Raw genomic sequence first — 24,056 nt, forward strand, 5'->3', positions numbered from 1 at the left:
GATGAACCAATAAAATGTGGAGTAATACAGTCGCAGCGTGTTCCCAAATGTAGCACTTTTCCATGTGTTTTGATTTATTGGTCGACCAACAACTCCCAGCCCTTTGACAAGGTGGATTCCATACCTCAAGTACTTTGTTTATTTTGATAAATGCAGCCTCTCAGAGATTCAAAAAGGGCCAACATAGGCTTGATAAAGGTGTGTGTGAGAGTTGGTCTTGGTGTATGCTCGTGAGGTGAACTTGTGGGGGGTGAGACTGCAGGGTGTGAGGACATGGGTGTGATCATGTGTGAACTTGTGGATGTGAGAACATGTGTGGACCCATGAGTGGGTGTGTGTGAGCATGGGTGTGAGCATGTGCAGGTGTGCAATTCCCTGGGCAGGGGCTGGCTCTCCTGCACAGGGTGCTTGAGTCTCCGCACAGTGCTCCTGTGGGTGCTCCTGTGGGCGCTACTGTGGGTGATCCTGTGGGTGCTCCTGAGGGTGCTCCTGTGGGTGCTCCTGGGAGTGCTCCTGTAGGTGATCCTGTGGACACTCCTGTGGGCGCTCCTGTGGGTGCTCCTGTGGGTGCTCCTGTGGGCGCTCCTGTGGGCGCTCCTGAGGGTGCTCCTGTGGGTGCTCCTGTGGGCGCTCCTGAGGGTGCTCCTGTGGATGCTCCTATGGGCGCTACTGTGGGTGATCCTGTGGGTGCTCCTGTGGATGCTCCTGGGGGTGCTCCTGGGGGTGCTCCTGGGTGCTCCTGAGGGTGCTCCTGTAGGTGCTCCTGGGGGTGCTCCTGTGGGCACTCCTGAGGGTGCTCCTGGGGGTGTTCCTGGGCACTCCTGTGGGCACTCCTGTGAGTGCTCCTGTGAGTGCTCCTGTGGGTGCTTCTGTGGGTGCTCCTGTGGGTGCTCCTGTGGGTGCTCCTATGGGTGCTCCTGTGGGCACGGTGGCCTGGGCAGAAAGGAATGGCACCCTCAGTGCCTCCTAAGCAGCTGCTCTCCTGTTCTCCAGGTCCCCCTTGAAGGTGGCGGTGACTCAGCAGTCCCTGGGATGGACTTGTTGACTGTCAACACAGGAGATTTTAGAGTGAAGTCCAGCCATGGCCTGGGAGAAGTCCAGCAGGGTTCCAGATGGCATGGAGTGGCCTGGGGCAAGTCCACCAGGGTAGGATGCTCTGGGACCCTCTCTCAATCCAAGCAGACGGGTGATGGGTGCTCTGCAGCCCTTGCTCCCCAGCCCGACCGAGCTCTGTGGCTTGCACCAGAAAACAGGGTCAGGGAGCCTTCGGAGAGTCCTGGGGGCCTTCTGGGGAGGTGGGGTGAGCTTGGCATTGTGGACTCTGTTCGGAAGAAGAGCACGGTGGTCTCAGACGCGGACTTGCATTGTGTGCTGGAATCACGGGAGCAAAGGAGCGTGACACACGGGAGCCCTGTGAGCTACCAGGTGTCTTTCGTCCGTTCAGAAAATGAGGCCCTTGGGGAAGCAGCGCCTGTCAGAGCTCACGCGGGTGGGAGGCAGAGAGCCAGCCAGCCCCGAGCAGAGACCATCAGGTGGGTGGCACTTGGTGAAGCAGCCCTGTAGGAGATGACCAGGGAGAGGCCACAATTGGGTCAAAGCTGAAGGAGAGGGAAGCAGGCCCCCCACCCGCCAGCCTGCCCCCAGGGGACAGCGAGGAAGAGGCGCTGGAGGAGCAGCGCAGGTGCAGGGCCCAGGCAGATGTGACCGCGGCAGGAGGAGCCTGCAACAGCCGGAGCTGGAGCTGAGCCCCGCTGGGCCCTCAGCCTACGCTGCACCCCGAGAATCCTGCAGCCCAGGCTTCTCCCCGGGGAGCAGGAGCGGTGGCCGTGGGGAGCACCCAGAGCTGCGGTGCAGCACCCGGGCCGAGCAGCCCTGTGTGGCTGAGCACAGGTGAGCCACGGGGCACTGGACCCAGATGGCGTCCACGGAGACAATCCTGGGATCGAGGCCTGGGAAGGTGCTCGGGTGTTGAGGTCAAAGAGATGGGCGAGGCCCCTGGGGGAGGCTGGGAAGGGCATTTCTGGGGGCCTGCAGGGGAGGGAGGGGTGGCCCTAGGAAGAGGTCCCAGGACGCTCAGGACAGTGAGGCAGCCAGAGTGGTGGAGGAGAGCCACTGGGAAGCCAGACACAGGCTGCATGGGCCATGGGGAGCAGTTGGGTTTCCCGGGTAGGATGGTCCCCAGAGCCTGGCCAGCACAGGACAAGGAGCTCATTTAGTTTCTCCCTGGAAGCTGGAAGGAGCAGGGAAGAGGCCAGGGAGGGGAGGAAGCCATTTGCTCACAGAGGGGCCTCTGCTGGGCACTCAGGGCGGCTCCTTCAGGGGGCTCCTGGGGACTTGGAGAACGCAGCTCAAGGGGTGCACTGGGGCAAGGAAGCTGGGGTCGCAGGCACAGCCGGCTGGGGACAGGAGCACGGGGACTCGAGGCACGTCGCCCTGGCTGGAATCCGCGTCCCACCATGTGCCAGGCTGTAGGCGTGTGGGGGTGGCCGCTGGGTCGAGTGGATCTGGAGGTCGGCAGGCACCGAGCTTTGCTGGACAGATTGCCCTGGAGACTTAATAGCGGGCCCGCTCCCCACCTCTCTCACACTTGGAAAATGTTTGCTGGTGTACAGCGGGGGCGGGGGGGGGGACAGGCCAGCACAGACATTTCCAACCTTCCTGGGGGCCTTCTGGGAAGGAAGACAAGGAGCAGAGGAAATAACCAGTTGCTTCCTTTCCCAGAGGGTCATCTCAGAGACGTGAACCCCCAGACCTCGTCTGATCACACCGAGGTCAATTTTCAATGGAGATAGTGCGGCCGTCCCATTAAGCCCCCCACACACGGGGCATTTTATGGTTTAAGGTAGTTCAAAGGTGGGTTGAAAAAACCCCTGGGAAAACAAGCAGCATTTATCACTATAAATTAAAAAGTCACGGCAAAGGCTGCAACCCCTTCCCGTCGGCAGCGCGGGGCTGGCAGCCTCCTATCACGTCCCAAATCCTCTCAGACTGGCGCTGTGAACTGCCACCACCTCCAGAGGGGAAGCTGAAGCTTGCGGGAAGACCTGCCCTGACTGACCCTTGCCCCGGCCTGTCTCCTGCCCCAGACTGACCCCAGCCCCCGCCTGCCCCCGACTGTCCCCAGCCTCCGCCTGCCCACAGCCCCCACCTGCCCCCAGTTTGGTGCCCTGCCTGCCCCCAGCTTTGGTGTCCAGTTTCCATCTGCTGGTTGCTGGTCTGGCTACTGATTGCATCAGGTTCCCAGGTCCCTGCAGAAGGTGATGATGGTGATGATGGTGATGGTCATCCGAGTGATGGTGGTGATGATGGTGGTGATGGTGGAGGTGATGATGGTGGGGATGGTGATGGTGGTGATGGTGGTGATGGTGGTGATGGTGGTGATGGTGGGGATGGTGATGGTGGTGATGGTGGTGATGGTTAAAATGGTCATGGTCATGGTGCGGGTGATGGTAATGGTTATGTTGGTGACTGATGGTGATGGTCATGGTTTCAGTGGTGATAATGGTGATGGGGTGATGATATGGTGGTGGTGGTGATGATATGGTGGTGGTGGTGATGGTGGTGATGATATGGTGGTGGTGGTGATGATGGTGATGGTCATCCGAGTGATGGTGGAGGTGATGATGGTGGTGATGGTGGAGGTGATGATGGTGGGGATGGTGATGGTGGTGATGGTGGTGATGGTGATGGTGGTGATGGTGGTGATGGTTAAAATGGTCATGGTCATGGTGCGGGTGATGGTAATGGTTATGTTGGTGACTGATGGTGATGGTCATGGTTTCAGTGGTGATAATGGTGATGGGGTGATGATAGTGATGGTGGTGGTGATGGTGGTGATGATCATGCCAATGATACTGGTGATAATGATGATGGTGGTGGTGGTGATGGTGGTGATGGTGATGATGGTGATGGTCATCCGAGTGATGGTGGAGGTGATGATGGTGGTGATGGTGGAGGTGGTGATGGTGGAGGTGATGATGGTGGTGATGGTGGAGGTGATGATGGTGGAGGTGATGATGGTGGGGATGGTGATGGTGGTGATGGTGGTGATGGTTAAAATGGTCATGGTCATGGTGCGGGTGATGGTAATGGTTATGTTGGTGACTGATGGTGATGGTCATGGTTTCAGTGGTGATAATGGTGATGGGGTGATGATAGTGATGGTGGTGGTGATGGTGGTGATGATCATGCCAATATACTGGTGATAATGATGATGGTGGTGGTGGTGATGGTGGTGATGGTGATGATGGTGACGATCATGACGATGATGGCGATGATGATGGTGACAGTGGCAGTGACGTTGGCTGATGAATGGAATTCACCATATGCCATGTGAACCCTCGATCATGTCCTTTGCATATATTAATTAGTTTTTTAATGTTTTATTTTTGTTGTAGTTGGACATAATACCTATTTTTTATTAATTTATTTCTATGTGGTGCTGAGGATCGAACACGGGCCTCACATGTGCTAGGTGAGAAAGAACTCTACTGCCTCTATGTATTAATTAATCTCTACAGCCTCATGTATTAATTAATCTAATTCTCATAATTACCCTGTGAGAATTATCATTATCTCCATTTCACAGACGAGTGGACCTCCTTGTTCCATCTCGAGCCCATTCTGGGAGCTGCCCTCAGAAGAGTTGAACATGAAAGGTTTGGTTTCTTTGGAGGCAGTAACCCTAACTGTGAAAACTTGTTTTTTACTCATTTGAAACTAAAGGTCAGGGGGTCTCCTTGCCTTTTCTGTCTTTCTTCCTTCCTTCTTTGTGTATTTATTTTTAAACATTCAAGCCTCCATTTCACTTATGGTCTGAAAAATGTCTGTCCCCTCTGAGTGCTTGCTCCCCCTGGAGACTGGCAACCGTCCAGAGCCGGTGCTGCTGGCCTGCCCATGTGAACCAGGGTCCACGTTCTCAGAGCGGCAGTGAGGGGTTGCCCACTGGAAACCCTTGAGCCGTGCACTGTTTACGTTGTTGCTTTACCTTGTTTATTGCACATAGAGCCACAAACATGAAATGGAAAGCAGACGAGCCAAGTTCTGGGCTTGCCGCACGTGCTGGTGGATGAGGCATTATCTGATGGACGAAGGAGTCTCCCAGCGTAGAATCACCCCACCGTGGAGCTGGGTGGGGCAGGTAGGTGCCGTCCTGGGCCCCAGCTGGGCTGATGCAGGGCCAGGCTCTCCCCAGGCCCCTGGTCCTTCATGGAGGGCACTGTGATAGATGCCAAGGGTCACAGTGGGAGGGAACTGGAGCAGGGGAGCTTGGGGGCGGCTGCAGGATCACAGAGGACACTCCATGACAGGTCCAGAGAGACCATTCAGTTTGTGTCCACTTCCCTGAGCATACAAGAGGGGCCATGCCTTCCTCTTCACTTGGCTCTGGCCAGGCCGGGGTTCTGGACACCAGGCTGGCAGCAGGCTGGCCTCCACCTGGGGTCTCAGGTGGTCGGGGTGGGAGTGGGCTCTCTCTTCTGTACCCTTCCTGGTGCAGCATGGAGCCCGCTCCCTGGTGATTGTGTGCAACGGAGACCTGTGGGCTTTCTGCACATGCGGTGTGGTTCGGAAGTGGACACCGGTATGGAGGCCCTGAGGGGTCAGGCCGGGAACTGCAGCACGGCCTCTGGTCCCAGCTGGTCTGCAGGGGGGGGCACAGTGCTGGGGGCACTGACCCAGGAGGGCGCAGGTTTCCCTGGACGTGGGAGGTCACCTGAGTGCTGTGGAGTAGGCCAGACGGCAAGGAGAGGAAGGGCATTTTGGGGCGGGGACAGCACATGTGAGGGCTGAGGGAGGGCGGGCTTGCCACGGAAAGACAGGCACCCAGCGGAGGGACAGCAGCATTGTGCCACCCAGGCAGGGAGCTGGGCCTGGAATGTCATGTCGAGGGGACTGGACTTTGTCAAGCAGTCAGGAGGGTCATGTGCTAACAGAAGCCGTGCAGTCACTTTGCCTGTTAGAGAATCACTTTGTTAAGGTCTGGATATGAGGCATCCCCCAAGAGGCCCCCTGTCAGTGCAGGAATGTTGGATTATGAGAGCTGCGACCTGATCAGCCCTCCCCAGCGCAGCTGGACTGGCTGGCTCATCACTCTAGGCGGGTGGCGGGTGGCTGTGACTGTGGTGGGGCGTGGCTGTGGTGGTGGGGCGTGGCTGTGGTGGTGGGGCGTGGCTGTGGTGGGTGTGGCTGTGGTGGGTGTGGCTGTGGTGGGGCGTGGCTGTGGTGGTGGGGCGTGGCTGTGGTGGGTGTGGCTGTGGTGGGTGTGGCTGTGGTGGGGCGTGGTTGTGGTGGGGCAAGGCTGTGGTGGGGCGTGGCTGTGGTGGGGGGGCGTGGCTGTGGTGGGGCGGGGCTGAGGGTGGGCGTGGCCTGGAAGGTGCCTCCGCCCTGTGGCCCCTCCCCGTCCTCCCTGCTTCCTGGCTGTGGGGAGCTGAGCAGCTGTCCTCTGCAGCCCCCAGGATGTGCTGCCTCACCTCGGGCCCAGAGCACTGGAGTCGGCCTTCGATGGACTGAGGCCTGAAACCCTGAGCCCCCAATAAACTTTCCCTCCTCAGAGTTGCTCTTGCCGGGTCTTGTGGTCACAGCGGTGCTAAAGCCGTCTAAAACACTTTGGCTCCAGAGCGGCCCGGAGACTGGGTGGCAGAGACCCATTTCATTTCCCCACATCCACACATTTGTTCCACTAATGTGGACTGAGGACCTGACACAGGCCAGGCTCTGCCCTAGGCAGGCAGGCAGCCACTGGCAGCAAGCTGGGGCCTCCCACGGGTGGAGCCACCTGGAGAACAAAGCTGGGTCGGTCAGGCGCACGGGGCGGCGGGCCGCGCTCCTGCGCACACAGGGTGCATGTCAATGTTTTGGGCAACCTGTGTTCTATAGAAAATCTGGCAGCATGTCCAGGGACGTGTCACCGAGGAGATGGGACACCGTAAGTGCACTTCAAATCCTGAGCAGCACCAGCCTTGGACACAAGTGGAGGAAGGGCTCCAGGCCTGGGATGTCACAGGTCTGCGGCAGCCCCAGACGTCACCCACACTCGCCAGGGCAGGGGCCATTCCAGCTGTGCACATGTGAACCCTGTGACAGTTTTAGTTGTTTTGTATTTTAAGAAAGATTTATAGAACCCACACAGATATCAGAGCTTAGGATAAAGATGAGTAAAAATAGGAGAAAGAGTCCGCTCAGGCTGACTCCAAGAAAATGCTCCCCGGGAGAAGGGTGAGCAGAGATGGCCAGGGTGCCTGTCACACACAGGAGGCGAGAGGGGCCGACAGAGTCACCAAGGCCAGCCCCTGTCACGCAGCCCTCCTCCGCACCCATGAAGCTGCCAAGCAGAGTCTCTAAGGAGCTGGGTGGCGCCCCGCTGTGCAGACAGAAGCCTCCTCAGAGGGTCCTCTGAGGAATGCCCACCACCTTGGGTGCAAGAAAAACAAACAAGAAATACGACCTGCAGGCGCAGGCGCCCACCCTGCAGAGCGCGGCTCCCAGATGAGCTGACATAGGTGGCGGGTGGGCGTTCTCCAAACTGGAGCCTGCAGGACCAGCATGGAGTGCCCATCTGGGCAGGAGGTCTGTGATGTCCACGGAGGGCCAAGCTCCACCTGCATGTCCCACCCCTGTCCCCGCCACCCCAGGAGCTCACTGCACTATGTGCCTGCGGCCGCCCTCTTGCTCTGGCCCCACCCTGGGCACCGAGCCACAGATGGTACGGAAGTCATCGGCCTGCAGTGTTTATTTTTGGCCTTTTCCAGGCCCGCCAGCCAGCTATCAAGCTGGACACATTTTGCTTTTTTTAACTCAACCTGGTTCATGGCTCCAGTGATGAGCCGGGACCCAGGGGACGCTGGTATCTGCGTTGACACAGGAGCGCCACCTGTGTCTCTTTGATCCAAGATAAAAATGGTTTTCAAACAAGGGGGAAGCACCATGAAAACAGGCGGGTCCCCAAGGCAGCGGTGTGGGGGGAGGGGGGGGTGGCTGGCCTTGGGGGGGCTCGTTGTCACAGTCACAGCTGGCCACACCTGGAAGTCCTCCTCCCGTCTGTTTCCGCTGAGATTCGAGATGGAGTGGCCGAGTCTCCTGGGTGCGGGGGCTAGGCCCATGTGCTGGAGGCTCAGGCTGGCCCTGTTGCCAGCCTGTCATGGTGGACAGCTTGGTATTAACCCCTTCATCCCTTGTCAGCACCTGTGCCCGTTATGTGCCCATTTCTGGGGATATAACAGAATGTGAAGGACCCTTGTCCACCCAGAGCTCCCAGTCCGCATGAGCCACAGAAGGTCTCAGAGTGAGGGTGGTCTGGCTGCTCCCCACATCCTGTACCCCCTGCAGGGCCATGTTTCCTTACCAGACCCTTAAGCGTCAGGGTCCCTGGGACCTACTCCTGGGCCCTCTTCTGGCTGCCCATCAGCCCCTGGCATTCACTGTTGGCATCTGCCCACCTGAGAGCCATGGCTTGCCTGGAACACAGCGCCCCGCTCCCTGGGCCGAGCGGGTATCCTTGGCAGAGGGAGTGGTGACCTGTGTCCAGCACAGCTTCTGACTCAGGTGGGCGGGGCCCAAGACTCCACGCGCTCTGCAAGTTCCCAGGCAATGCTGCTGCTCCCCGAAACACAGAGCCACCAAGGTTCCCTGGCCCTGGGGAGAGGGCAGCTCCCTCGGGAGGCCCGGGAGTTAGCAGGGGGTGAGTATTTGCACTTCTGTCTGCAGGAAAACTACCTGCTGCCCAGTTAGCCAACACGACTGCGGCAATAACTGATACCCGCGTGGTCGTAAGTGAAGTGCCCACTCTTCTCAATGACATCTATTACCAAAATGACCACATGGACAGCAGGAGGGCGTTTTTGAAGCTGGTAGTGACTGCTCAGCTGGAGACTTCTCAGGTCACTCCATAGTGATCCTGTCCAGCTGTCCAAGGGGTGACATCCTCCAGGTCCAGTGGTGGGCTGGCCACCCCTGCCGGTGGCTGGCAGTAGAACTGCACCTGGACCCAGCAGGTGACTCTGCCTGTTGGTGAGGCAGGGTGGGGGCAGGTGGGTGAGGCACTTGGAGCCTGGCTCCTCCCGCTGGACACTGTCCCAGGAAGCCTCCCAGGAGGCCTTGCCCTGGACACTGACCAGCTACTGCTATGCTCATTCCCCTGGATCTAAGCTCTGGGGGCCACAGCTGTATAAAACAGGCAATTTCACCTTGAACTCCTGGCTTTTCTTGAAATGCAGGAAGATGGGCCCCAGGTGGGATTCGTGGTGGCCGCTGGCCTCGGCCGAGGGTGGGTCTCCTGCTGCAGGCAGGCAGGCTCCCCGACACGGGTTGTTTGATGTGTCATTGAGACGTGTGCAGAAGCCTCCTTTGAGTTCTATTCTAGGTGTTGATGAAGGGGACAGAGGGGAGGGGAGAGAGAGGCAGGCAGGAGGAAGGGAGGGTGGGGCTCCTTCAGAGGGCCGCGGTCCTCAGTCTCACTCAGGGGACTTGGACCTGGAGGTGAAACCAGAGGCCCAACCCTTCCCATGCCCCGGCCACCCAGGAGGGACACACATCCCCCGGGCTCATGCGCATGTGCTGTTTATGCATACATCTTTCTCCCACATCACGGGCCTCCAAGATCACCAGGGACATTCCCAGGATGGACGGCGGAGGCGGCGGGAGGCAGGGTCCCTTTAACTGCTCTCTCAAGGGTAGTTCTCTGTGCTCTTGCGTGGGGTGGTTCACCTCCCGGGGAAGAGGCGACACTCTCCCCGTGTCCAGCCCTCCCCGGCCCCAGGGCGGGTTCTTCCAGGTAGCACCCGCTGAAATCCTGACCCTGCCCAGCCCTCCCCGCGTCCCACCAGCCAAAGTCAGGAAGTTCCTTCCCCAGAGGGGACAGGATGCGGCCGAGCCGCAGGGATCAGTACCCCCACACGGAGTGGAGTGGCAACACCCACCAAGCTGCCCCTGTCCCCGCCCTGTCCCTGTCCCAGGAATCCAGACCAGCTGGCCTCCAGGAAGAGGGAAGCCATCGCACCAGCCTCTCTGCTCACGGGGTGCCAAGCTCCCCTGGAGGGGAGGAGAGGGGAGGTCCACTCTGTCACAACCAAATGGTTCTAGCAGACAAAATGTCACTCACTGTCCCCTGAGGAGAACAAATAAACAGCTCTGGCGGGCAGGTGTGGGGGAGGGGCGGCGCTGTCCCTGGAGAGCCCGGGGCTGACCCAGAGCTTCCCTCGCTGGCACATGCACAGGCGCCCAGGGCTGGGAACACGCCTGGACAGGGGCATTTGCACTAAGTGCCGTGAACTGTGTGTTTTTAAACTTTTGCTACACGAATCTCCCTTCTGCTGTTTAAAAGGCAACAAGAGGCCTTGCCCTCCAGGCGGACACACACGTCTTCACGGGACAGGGACCGTGTGCTGAGGAGGCTCTCACAGGGAGGCAGCGTGAGGACCCGGGACCCGGGCCCAGGGCTGTAGGCCCTGACTGTCCAGGGGGCAGGCGCATCATCATCTGGGTCTTCCTGCTGCCTGTGGGGGCCGAGGTCAGACAGGTGGGACAGCCAAGCCCAGCCAGTGGACCAGTCAGACGGAGCCCCTTGTCTGCTGTTCAGTCCATGAGGCCTATGATTGTCCTCCCACCCCACCCCACCCTGCCCGTCTCCTGATCAGGGCTCACTGAGCAGCTGCCCCCTTGATTTGGGCACCCTGGTCACCTGGCCCAGTTGGCTTTAAGGCGCTACAGGACTCCCCTCCAGCAGCCCAGTGTGAGCACAGCCGGGCAGGGCTGCTCAGCCAGCCACTGAGAACCTGGTGAGGGTGGCCCGGCCACGCCATCAGCTGTGGGTTCGTGGCTGGGAGGGGCGCGGGAGCGGTTGTCTGGTGGCAGGAGCCCCAGGTCCGCCTCGCTGCCCGTGCCCAGCTGTGCCCTTCTCGGCCCTTTGGTGCCGTCTGCAGGTGAGCACCTCAAGGCAGAGGTGCAGCTGTGACTCGGTCCCATGGCCTCCACCCCCTGGAACCCAGTGCGTGGGAAGCAAGCAGAGGCTGGCAGACACAGGAGGACTGGGCTGGTTTAGGGGACGGCGCTGGAGCAGCTGAGGCCCCCCCGGACCCTGGCCATCTCCACTCAACTGCCAGACAAGGGCCACTCATCCCTCTGCAAAGGCTGGATCACTTTGCCTGTGGCCAGCGCTAAGCCACACGGGTGCCTCCTAGGGGCTTGCCGGGCCTGGGAAGTGGCACCAGACTCAGGAGGGAGGTTCGGGCAGAAGGCCGAGGTCAGCACAACTTGGAAAGATTCACTGCCAAGCCTGTGAGCAGGGAACGGGCAGGGGGTGCCTCCCCAACCCCCCCAAGTTCTCTTTCCTTTATGTACTCTGTCAGCGAATATCCAAGGAGCAGGCATTCCCACATGTCCTGCTGAAGGTCCCAGATGAATGGCATGTGCGCCAGGGCCGCTGGCCTCAGGGAGTGACAGGAACACAGGCAGGCTGCCTCCGCCTCCTCCCCAGCCCACTCCCTCAGCAGGCCAGGACCACGCAGCCCGGGCCTCTCCAGGGGCCCACACCTGGCCAGCAGGGGAGGCTGCTCCTGCGCCCTCGCCACCTGGAGAGTGCCCAGCAGCCCCTGAAACAGTGACCACCCTGGGCACAGGAGTCTCCCAGCTGCCAGGAAGGATGCCTCTAGGATGTGGGGTCCCCTGCACCCTCAGCAAATGGCTCTTCCTCAGAAGGTCACTTTTCCTGACTTGTGCTGACCGCGACCTTCTTTCCCCGCTGGTTGAGGCCCTGAAAGAGTAGGAGGGACGCCCAGGACGCAGACTGGCCTGCCGCCACCCTCTCCCGGACCCTCTGGAGAGCCGCCTCTGGCCAGGCTCGGGGCTGCCCACACCTGGTGGGCCCTGCTGGCCGAGGGGGGACCACAGCCAACAGTACTCATCATTTGACCTCAGTGAAGTGTAAGTAGGAAAGGTACACAGGCTGCCTGTCCCCGGTCCTGCTGTGACGTCCCTTGTCGGCTGGTGACCGGGGACTAAGGAACTTGGTATGATGCCACCAGTCACTGTGCAGCCTTGGCAATTGGGTGCCCTCTCTGGGCCTCTGTCTTCTAAACAGAATGAGAGACAATCTCGTCCAGAGCCCTGGTCAACAAGTGCCACCAGAGGCCTGTCCTCACACCGCCGGTGGGTGTGTCGCTTGGGCCTGGGGAGGGAAGCACCCACTGGGGGAGCTGGGAACGTGGGGGTGAGCTGGGGAGGGCGGGAGGACAGAGGGCTGGGAGGAGGCTGGGAGCCTCCAGCAGGAGAGGCCGAAGGAGCACGGGTGGGGGCTGTAGAAGCCCGGGCTGCAGCGCCACCCACCCCGAGTCTCAGCTGGCCAGTGGGGACCCTTGGAGAGAAGGTGGCCGCGGGCTCTGCCCCCAGGAGGCACGTAGCCTTGGTTTCCGGCAGAGGCAGGTCCTGAAGGCTCCAGGCAGGAAGCCCCTCCTGGCTGTCCCTGGTCAAAACTGACTGGCAGTTGCTTTGGGCAGCGAGGCGGCCAGCATGGCTGGAGGACACGGTGGACTAAACCCCTTGCCCCATACCTGGGAAGCAGGAAGAGACAGGGGCCTCACCAGCCTCCTGGAGGGCATGACCCGTGAGCTGAGACCCAACAGGACTGCCTCCCGTCTGCTCCAAGCTGGGACCGCGCCTCTAACACGCGGGCCTCTGGGGACACTGTCCACACCACAGCCCGGGGAGGTGCTCACAGTTGTCCTGCTGGAAGGTCGCTGCTTCCCCTCCAGCCAGCTCTGAGCTCAGCTTCCCTCAACAGGAGCCAAAGGCCCGAGGACTCGGAACCACAGTCCTCCGTGTGGATGGGCCCTTCTGGGGGCTCAGGAGGGCCAGGGACAAGCCGCGGGCCAGGCTGCTGTCCACGGGGCCTCCAGCAGGAGCAGGTCTCCCGCTTCCTTTTGAACCCCGAGGGCTCACGTGGAGAAACAGCTCTCAGCCCGTGTGGAGCGGAGACGCTGCTTGCTCCTGCGCCTGGGTGCAGCGGCCCTGGCCCTGGCCGTGGCCCTGGTCGGGGTGTGCTCCGTCCTGCGCCCCACACCCAGCAAGGGGGGACCCGCCCTTTACCCAAGCCCAGGGCTTCGGAGTGTGAGCCCACGTCCTGAGGGTTCCAGACGCCTCCAGGTCAACCTCAAAGGCTCCATCTAAATGCCAGATCCTGAGATGGGAGCCCCGGCCCCGGCCCCGGCCCCGGCCCAGACTCTCTCCTTCCCTGACTCCCTCTGTCTGTCTGTCCCTCCCTCTGTCTCTCCCTGTCCCTCTCTGTCGACTCTCCCTGTCTCTACTTCTCAGTCTCCCCCCCCCCGCCCCCGTCTCTCAGGAATTCACACGTATCCACACTCCTCTCTCACACTCACTCACACTCAGACAACAAAGGCCACTGTCTCTGGCTGGCCACGGGTTTCCCCTAATTCCCTAGAACCTTCCCCTTTATTTCCTGTCCTTGGGAAAGGGAAGTGTCTAAATCCTTCAGGGGTTTCTCATTAAGATCCTGACAAATGAGAGGGAGAGGACTCAAAGCCCACCACATCACCAAATATGGGATAAAAATGTGCCGCCCCCTGCACGGCCATAAGTCATGGCCACAGAGCCACCTAGGGCCCCAGAGAGCCGTTCCTCACGGGCCGGCCTCACCCAGCTCCCAACAACGCCACGCTGGCCGGTGTGGCCACACAGGCTCCCCAGTGAAACCCAAGACGCAGGCGGGTTAACCTTCCAAACAATACCCGGCTTTCTTTCAAGCGGCCTGCCCGGCCAGTCGCCCTGCATGGGCCTGATTGACAGGGCCCCTGGGACCCGCGGGGTGAGGCCTCTGCCAGGGCTCTGGCCTTTTCTGGGGCTTAGTGGCCCCCGCAGATCCTCCGTATGGCCCAGTGGGGACCCATCTTTCAGCTCTCCCTGTCAAGAGTTCCTGCCTCCTGCGCAGGACCCCAGCACGGGGCCGGGAGCACCGCAGCCTGCCCCTGTGTGGCCTGCGGAAAGCCTGGTGTTCCCATGGCGCACACACTACTGCTAGACCGTCCCTCTCCCTCACCCCCAGCTCCACACGGCCTGAGGGGCAGCTCCGAGCCCTGGGAAGGGAGCCAGGCTGTGCCCCCCCTCTGCCCCTGGGCCACAACTGTCATCGCAGATCACTGTGAGAAATGAGCCCTGTGATCCACGCAGTTGGTGGACGCACAGCTGGGGCCTTGTGTCTCCCCGTAGCTGTCTGCTGTCCAGCCAGGAGCCCTCCATGGGGTGCCCCACAGCTCTGAATGGGAAGTGGCCCCTGAGCACCCACTGGTGTCCAGGTGAGGCCTCACAGGGGGCACAATCATGAGGGGGCTGCTCTTCATGCCACCCCACGGGGAAACTGAAGCTAGAGGGGCAAAGTCCCTTGGGCTCTCGGCCCCCTTGCTCTCTAAGGATCTGTGCTCACTCCTTCCACCCTGCCTCTCTGGGTCCACTGGCCACCTTCCCATCTTTAGACCCACCCACCTACTGGCCACAGGGCCTTTGCACTCATTGATGGGTGTGCTGCCCAGCTTCCTTTCAAGCAGGTCCTCAGCAAGGCCTCCCTGACCCCCTGAGCTACACACAGCTGCAGCTGCTGGGCAGTGTCTCCTCAGCCTGCCGAGCTTTCAGGAGAGTCTGGCGTCTCCACCAGGGCCAAGTGGCTGTGCACATGGGTTTCAGTGTCTCCGCGACCAGGGTACAGGTCTCCAGAAGGTGGGAATCTCCAGGTCCTTCTCCACCGTGTGTTCCCAGGACCAGGACAGAGCCAGGCACAAGGCCAAGCTCAGTGAGGAGTTGATGGACAAGTGTGGGGCAGGCAGGAAGCCTGTCGCCTGGCGTCACGTGCACATGGCTTCAGCCACCCTTCCGCTTACAGGGCTGCCCCTCACTGCCCTGATCACCCCAGGACCCCATTGCCCCACACCAGGTTACAGTGGGCCCGGGGCCTCCCAATGGCTTAGGGCACGGCACAGGACTCCAGCTGGCCAGGCGGAAGTCAGATCCCCTTGGGGGGAATTCGGAACTGGAACCAGGAGAGAAGCAAGCCAGCCTCTAACCCAGCTCTGGGCGAGGTGCGGAGGAAGTGGGGGGAGGGTAACAGAGAAGAAGGAGGAGGTGGGAGGGGAAGGAGAAAGAGCAAGAGAGAGAAGAGAGAGAAGGAGAGAGGGAGGGAGGGAGGGGGAGAGAGAGAGAGAAGAGAGAGAAGGAGAGAGGGAGGGGGAGAGAGAGAGAGAGAGAGAAGAGAGAGAAGGAGGGAGGGAGGGAGAGAGAGAGAGAGAGAGAGAGAAGAGAGAGAAGGAGAGAGGGAGGGGGAGAGAGAGAGAGAGAGAGAGAGAGAAGGCAGAGGGAAGGATCAAGGGCTCCTGGACCTTCCCAGGACCTGGTTCCAACCCTTTCCCAAGCCCAGCACCCAGGATTCTGACAAATGCTCCGTTTGGCTTCAGCCAAGGCTGGTGGCCTGGCCATTGTCCCTGAGAGCCACCCCCACAGCCATCTCCCATGCACCCCCAAGCCTGGGGCACTGGCCCTGTGTGGGGAGGGAGGCCAGGGCCACCCGGAGCACCACACTCTGACCACTGCTGCTCAGAGAGCCCTACTTGCCTGCGTGTGTCATTGTGGAGCCACAGTGTCCCTGAGTGGGCAGTGTCCCCTGGCTGGACAGTGTCCCTGAGTCACCCTCCGGCCAGGCATTGAGCTCATGCTTGGACCTGGAGCTGAGCAGAGAGACACAGCACTCAGCCACGTGGGATCACATTTTCTGGAGGAAAAGTGACTTCATAGATCTGGGGGGAAAGTCATCATCCTCAGGTGTGAAGCCGAGAGCGGAGGGCCGGGGCGGGGTGGACTTTCCAACAGGGAGACCTGGGTCAGTGTCACAGAAAAGGAGATGCTCGGCTAGAAATGCAGAGGAGGCGAGGAGCGGTGCAGCCAGGAGCGGGGACTGCAGGTGCCAAGGCCCTGGGCAGGCTGCGACTGTCGGAGGGGCGGAGAGCCAGCCCAGGCGGCTGGAGGGCAGTGAGAGGGAGAATTCTAGAGTGGAAAGGAGCCTGGAGGGACTGCCAGGGACAGGCCCCCGAGGCCCGTGCCGGCCATGTATGCAATTTATTCAGGCCTTACAGAATCTTGGGAGGCAAAGGATGAGGGACAAAGAAGTGCAGAGGTCAAGTCAACTACTTGAGGTCACAGAGCCACTGCATGGGAGGTCTGGGCTGGACCATGGGCCACTGGACCCCCCACAGCTCCACCAGGCCCCCCACGGTGCCTTCTTCTGCCTGAGCAAACCAGCAGCCCCAGCCATAAGTCATTGCTGAGAAGCTGTGACTTCCCTGCTCACTGGCTGCACGGTGACACCCCCAGGGCCAGTGCTCCGGCTCCTCCAGGCCCTACCAACCCCTGATGGGCTCCCTCTTGTGACTCTCGCCGTCCTGGTGAAGCAGAACTCACTGCTGTTCTGAGCGGCACGTTCCCGAGTGTGGCACCTAGCTCCTAGTTCTCCTGCTTGCTACACTGGAAGGTCACACTGTGTGTGACCCTCTGTGCCCCACGTCCCCAGCAGGCAGCCCACCGAGCAAGAGCCCAGGTGGACGGTGCAGGGACTGGGTGGGCGTGGGGAGTGCTGCTCGTGGGCATGGGCTTCCCTTTGGGGTGCCCCTGGGCGGGGTGCCAGTCACCCACCTCCGTGGATGTGCTGATGCCCCTGAACCGACCACTTGAGGTTTGGTGTCCGCTGCATTTCACAACGTGGACGAAGCCGGGGTCGCTGCGGGCTCCTGTGGGGGGGGGGGCGGCTGTTCACCGCCTTATCGTCTCCCAACCTGCGCCCGGTTCTGGGTTTGGCATATTTATGAACCGGCTTGGAAGCTCGTCAAAGGGCTCAGGAATGCACCTTAAGGAAAGTCTCGGAAAGGCCACCGGGCTTTCTCCACGTGTCATGGTCGGATGCCAGAACTGACGGAGAGCTGGTTGATTACTGGCCCCGCTCTGCCAAACAGAACCGGGGGTGTCCCTGGGAGTCTCTGAGGTCACCCCAGACACATCCGGGACCCGATTAAATCAACGCCCAGCCCTGCTTGGAAGCTCAAAGTACATGAACTAATAACAATAAATAGTTATTTGGTTCCTTTTTACGGACACATTTGGACTGCATTTCAGGCAATTTTATGGGCCAATGCTATTTTGAGCATTCCCCAATTCCCACACTGCACGTGAAACATCTGCGGGGCGAACATGTGGAGTTTTAAGCTCTGGCTCTTGGACATAAATCTGAAGCTGTCCCAAGACCCAGCCTGGTGCAGACCCCCGAGAAACGGTCCTGGAAGGTTAGACAGTGCCCGCAGGCACCGTCCACAGGCTCAGCCGATAATGAGGGCGGATCTTGGGGAAGGAGGGCGGTCTGGAAGCCAAGGTGAGGTGGGACAGTCGGAGACCGGAGGGCGGGCTTCAAGAGCTCTCAGGACGTCCCTCCCCCTCTTGGAGCAGTTGGTGACCACACACAGCTCTTCCACCTCGATTTAGGTGGGTTTCCTGCAGCGGCCTTCACTCCTAGAGCTACCTGGCCAACACCACCCTTCCCAGTCCTGCTGGAGACCTCGGGGCTGCCCACTGCTCTGGGGTGAAGACCAGGCGCCCCACTGGGCTCTGCAGGAGCCTCTGATCCCTGCTGAAGACCTGCATCTCAGTGCACCAGGTGCCCAGCTCCCTGGGCCACAGAACCCCGGCCTCCTTCAGTTCCTCCTCCTACCCCAGGCCATTGGCACTTCTCACCTTGTGCTCCCCCCTCGGTTTTGCCTCTTCCTCCAACTCCAGTGCACCTCACCTCCACAGGCTGTGCACCTGAGCACCAGGTCGAGTCTCTGGGCGGCTGGCCCTCCTCACCCTGTCACTCCCTCATTTACGCGATGCATTCACCATCGGATGGGGACACCAAGGGGTGTCTTTCTCACTGGGGGTCCCTGGCACCTAAGCAGGTCCTGGCTCCTGGCTGGTTCCTGATGAATAACTCAAGCATGAAGGGATGCGCCTGTCTCTCTTCCTGGCTGCTGGAGTCAAGTCAGATGGGCACCATGGCGGGCTGAAGCCAGGAGGGGCCAGGTCTGCAGTCTAACCCTGGTCATCGCGAGTCCGCCACCTACCTGCTCAGACGCTACCCCGCGTCCAGCGCTGCGTTGGCAGGCAGGAAGGACAAGCTGTGTGACACTGCATTTCTATACTCGCGCTGAGCCCCTGGGGTACCCACGGCTTGACTGGAGCAATCAGGGCCACACTGAGGATGGCGTGACAGCCTCCCTCAGCACACAGCCCCGGAGCAGCCGGACCCCTGTGACCGCGCACACTTCATGCCTTCTCCAGCCCTTGAAGCCTGTCCCGTGGCACGTTGTTCTGCTAGAGTTTATTTTTGTGGTGCTGGGGATTGAGGCCCAGGCCTCGCAGTGCTAGGTGCGCCCCGCCCAGCCCTGCTGGAGTAATCAAGCCCCCTTCCCAGCAAACCTGGGTATGGGATGATGGGGCCACCGGTAAGCACTTCTGGGACCCAAAGGTTAAATGCAAACATTTAGCAGGAGAACCAGAATCTCTGGGGTCAGGCCAGAGGCTCTGGAGTCTGAGGTCTTGGTCCAGGGCCACAGTGCCCTGTGCCTGTGGTCACTCTGGGTGTCTCAGGGCCAAGGATGCTGACTTGGATGGGTCTTGCAGCCCTAGATACGTTGTATACGCTTGTGGAAGACCCTCAGCCTCACCTTATTTGTTACAAATACTGCCTGGAATCAAACCTTGTAACAAAAAGAAGAACCAAAGGCCTCCTGCGTTCTCTAAGGAGATACCTCCTTGCAGATTAGGCAGGGGCTCTGCTGCCCTTAATGGCTCTCCTGTTTCTTTGCGGTTGACAGAACCTTTGCAGGCAGGGTGGCCATCGTGACCCAGTCTGGCAACTCAAGTCACAGGGTACCCTGCAGAGGGCATCGTGCCACACAGGTGGAACGCAGAAGCTGTGGCAGAGATCAGAGTATGTGGCCCACAGAGCCGGAAACATCTGCATTCTGGCCCTTTGAGGAGAGGTTGGCGCGCCCTGTTCTAGGACCTGTAGGGGCTGACGGTTGGCTCCCCGGGCGGCGAGCGCCTCTGCACGTCTGACAGAACTTCCGAGGACACTTCCTGGATGTGCAGCGTCAGGGATGGGCTCAGCCGACCTGTGAGCATCTGCGTGCTGTGTGACGAAGCCACCAAGATCCCAGGCACGCTCACTCCTCTTCAACCAAATAAGCCCCGGATGCTGGTCTGGGATGTCGGGGGCTAATCTGAGCGGCAGGGAAACGGTGTCGAGGCCTCACTGATCTGGATAGTTAGTCACCAGGTTTATATTTGGGTTGTGTTTTACTCTCCTCAAAGTCCCATAAAGACGCCACCGTGAGCCTTCGGACCCCGGGGTTGCCAGACGCCGTAAGAAGTCACCTCTAGGGAGCCGATCCATCGGGGTGCTGGTCCCCGTGGGGCAGAAATGACAGCACCTCGCAAGGCTGCTGCTAAGGCTGTTGGGAATGACCAGGTTAGTGCCTGGAAGCCACTGCTCTGCAGGTGTGGGATTGTCCCCCAGCCTGCTGACGGCCACCTCCCTGCAGGCACCGGGAGAACTTGGCTGCAGTCTCGGCATCCCGGGGTCAGCAAGGCCCCAGGGGTCTGCTGGCCCACAGGTGGCTCCCAGAGCCTAGCTACGCTTGTTCTCCATGCTGGGGGAATGGCCCTGGCGCCCCATGCGCCTGTGTGTCCCAGGGCTTTCCAGAGCAGACAGACACTTTCCAAGAGGCTGACAATTCAGTGCAGCTACCCAAGAGCCCCAGGAAGAGGAGACACAAGCCTGCATGGTCTGATGGCTGTTTCTGAGTGGACCAGAAAGACATTATCAGATGTCACTCAACCCAGGCCTCCAACCTGCCCCGCAGTGCTCCGGTGCAGGACCAAGGAACCCCGGGGAGGAAAGGTGGGAGAGGGAGGACATCAAGGAGGAGCCTTGCCTGCACCCCCCAGGGACTCCCACCGCTCTGCCTCAGCACTCCCTGGCAGCTCTGAAAAGCCCTGCCCTTTTCCTGGGGCACTCCTCCAGGTGCTGTGATCTGTCACTCAGGGCGGGACTGCCCTGGGACTCTAGCACAGCCTGCCTGAGAACCCAGCCTGCTCCTCGGCTTATCAAATCTGTACACCTGCTGCATTTGCACCTCACCTACACGTGCCTCCCCTCCCCACTCCTCCAGCTGCAGCGTGCTTGAGGTGCCCCAGGGCATGTCCTTCCTTGGCACACAGGCCTTCTCCAACCCCGCCACCTGACCACTCTCCCTCATTCAGCAGAATGGGCATCAGCAGGGACTGGACTGCAAGGGTGGAATTAACGTGGCCCAGAGTTCAGCTGCCCACACACCTGGGTTCCGACCCCGCCCCTGGCGCTGCCCCGCTGCCCCGCTGCCTGGCGCAGGGCAAGCTCTGTGCTCTCCACAGGGGCTGCGAACATCGTGGGCAATCCGGGCAACCCGGGGTGAGTGGCTGTGGCTGAGCAGGACAAGACATCCTGAGAAGCGGCAGCCTTTTTCTGAAGTACAGTTGGTACTGAAGCCTGGGCCTCCGGAGGGAGTCTGGCTGCCCACCACGATGGTGCTGCCAGTCCTCAGGTGGGACTTTGAAAACTGCCCACTTTTTGTCTCTTCCAAGATTTTCACAAGTGGCTCCTATTTCCGACCGTCTTTAGGGCAGCACAGCTCTGTCTCCAGAAGTCAGTTTGGATTGGAATTTCCCAGTTGACCGTCTAGCATGGATTCTGCTCCAAGTGAGGGAATGAGACAACGTTCCCAGGGGTTTTCAAGCTCTGGGTGCATCCGGAGGTCTCCAATGTCGAAGATTAATCAAATGTTGCTACTGCTTTTGTGGATGGGACTGCCCACCTATTGGTCTGCCAGTCCTTTAAGGAAGGTAGGGGTCAATAGGCTGGTGCCAGAGGCAAACAGAAAATTGCCTGTGTTAGTCTTTGCCTTTGTCAAAACTGCCTTTGCCCCATGGTCACCAAAACCCAACCAGAACAACTCAGGGGAACAACAACTTGGGGCTTATGGTTTAAATGGATGGAGACAATAGTAATTCTGGGAGGGTTTATCAAATATGTACACATGCTACATTTACACGTCACTACAGAGCAAAGTGCTCAGTGCACATCACAGAAATGCCATCATCACCACCATCACCATCACCATCATCACCATCACCATCATAATCACCATCACCATCATCATCACCACCACCACCACCATCACCATCACCATCAACACCATCACCATCAACACCATCATTACCATCATCATCATCACCATCACCACTACCATCACCATCACCATCATCACCACCACCATCACCATCACCATTATCACCACCACCACCATCACCATCACCATTATCACCACCACCACCATCACCATCACCATCATCATCATCACCATCACCATCACCATCAACACATCACCATCATCACCACCACCATCACCATCACCACCATCACCATCATCACCATCACCATCATCACCACCACCATCAACACCATCATTATCATCATCACCATTACCATCAACACCATCACCATCATCACCACCACCATCATCATCACCATCAACACCATCACTACCACAATCACCATCACCATCACCACTACATAACCATCACCATCACCATCTTCACTATCATTATCACCATCAGCACACCATCATATCACAGTCATCACCACCTTCACCAACATCACCATCATTATCACCATCACCATCACCATCACCATCCCCACCGTCACCACCATCACCACTGTCACCACCGTCACCACCATTATCACCATCATCTTATGTTCTGGTACATACTTTCCATGTGCTGGAAGCAGAAGCAATTCTGTAGTTTAACCCCTGGGGCTTCCCCACCCACAGAGTGGGCACTTCTGTCCCTTGTCCAGAGGAGCAGACTGAGGCATGGAGAGTCGGTAGTTGGCCCAGGCTGACCTGGGTGGGAAGAGGCAGGGGCGGGATTTGAGCCCAAGCACCTGGCTCCAGAGCCAGAGACCCAGCCATGATAACAAAGGTCCCTCTTCAGGTCTCTCTTCAGGTCTGCTGAAGGCCCATTTAAAGCTGGTTGAAAACATGCCGTTGGATGTACTTAGGCACAAAATGTTATTCGTGTGCCTGAGTAAAATTAGAAGATTTCACGGCTAATTTAGCCCACTGGGCCGTTACGTTGGGTCAGCCAAGCCAGCTAGTCCACTTGGTCTGCTCTGATGCTGGCCGGCACCACTATCACCATGACTAAGAGTGTGCAGGAAGCCCTCTTGTGTTGTCTTGGAGCCACACCAGCTGACAGTGTTCTAATATCTGCAATTATCAACTGGGAGACCTGCCCTCACCTCGCCTCTGTGCAAGGCCTCTCCACACCAGGCCTGTCCCTGGCACACGGGCGGGCGACACCCTGCCCTGCAGACCTTTCTGGTGGTTGGATTTTGAGGATGTGTGACCTCATTTGAAGCAGGCAGTCGGGGCTGGCCGTCTTCATTTCCTGGAGCTCTTTCCACACTTCAGTGTCTCTTCCCACACGAGAGCCACTGGGGGCTGTGAGCTGACCCCAGGGGCCAGTTCCTGGGGGCAGAACAGTTCCTCTATCCCTAGAGACCAGCCTCCTATGAAGATTCCAGAGCAGAGGTCACAGGGCTGAGGGGTCCAGGAGGCTGTGGGCAGGTCCCCAGGAGGCTTAGGCCAGGGATGTTCCCTAGGGAGGAGTCATGTGCTTTGGGGACAGGAAATCAGAGTCTTTAGGGCAAAGATGGAGAACTCAAGGCACATGCCATTTTACAATATCACATAAAGCACGGGAGAAATAGCTGTATGGTGTACACACGCACATATAGACTCAAAGTCCATACAGATAAGTTTGAAAATACGGAGCCATGGGATATTTTTGGCAGAGAACTCCCCTCCACAGCCCTGCCGAGGGCTCAGCGTAGGAAGTGCAGTTCCCCAGGGGATCATGTTGGAGAGGCAGAGGGGTGTCCCGGGGGCCCAGGCTGGTTGGGGAGAGCAGAAGAGCCGCTCTGTGGCCCCCAGTCACTCGTCACCCTGCTGGGTGGACGGCACCGAGCCCAGCCACCCTCCACTCGGGAATTCGCAGCTGAGGCCCAGGAAGGCTCTGGCCAGTGGCGAGGGACTAGGAAGGGGGCTCGTCCTAGCCAAGACCACAGCGGCTAAGTGGGCAGCGTCCCTTCCCCTTGGACAGATGTCCTCTGAAGAGCAGGGTCAGAGTGTCAAGACAGGACACGGCTGATGAAGCCTGGGCCGCTGCTGGGCCGTGCTGGGCCACCTCCTCATCACCTACTCCTTCAGCCGCTGCAGGGTCCAAGCCCCTTGGCTCTGGCTCCGGGTGCTGTCTTCCTTGGCCACGTGTCCACTGCAGTGCGAGCCTGTTTATGGCCTTCTGTGCACTGGGAGGGGGAGGGTCCTATCTTCTGGGCTCTGCTGGTGGAGAGATGTGCCCTCATGGACCATTTTGTCACTGTTCTCTGCAGTGACAGTGGTGAGAGCCACACCCAGGCTCAGTGAGTCGGGGGCCTGACCCAGCCCAGGACACCAGCTCCCTATCCTCACCCAGTACCCCTCTCACCACGGCCTGGAGCGGACCCTGGATAGCATGCCACGTGGAACATCGGGGGGGGGTGTCGGGAAAGAGGGTCTTTGTGGATGTGACCCAGGCGGATGAGCCTGTATCAGGTTAGGATGGGCCTGGACGTGTAGGTGGTGCCTCGTAAGAGGGGGACTTGGGCACAGACGGCAGAGGGGCCAGCAGACACCGGGGAGGCAGCTCCACAGGAGGCACTGAGGAGAGCGGGTCCCAGTGAGCCAGGCAGGAAGACCCTCCAGAGCCCTCAGAGGGCGGGCCCCCAAACGCCTCGAGGTCAGAGCCGGGAGGGGAAACTGGGTGGCCTGAAGCCCCCGCGGTGTGACCCCAGCTCACAGACAGCCCCACAGAAGCCAGCCCCATCCCACCCGAAGCCA

The sequence above is a fragment of the Callospermophilus lateralis genome, chromosome 18 (genome assembly GCF_048772815.1).
Source record: "Callospermophilus lateralis isolate mCalLat2 chromosome 18, mCalLat2.hap1, whole genome shotgun sequence".
In the NCBI taxonomy this organism is placed as follows: Eukaryota; Metazoa; Chordata; class Mammalia; order Rodentia; family Sciuridae; genus Callospermophilus; species Callospermophilus lateralis.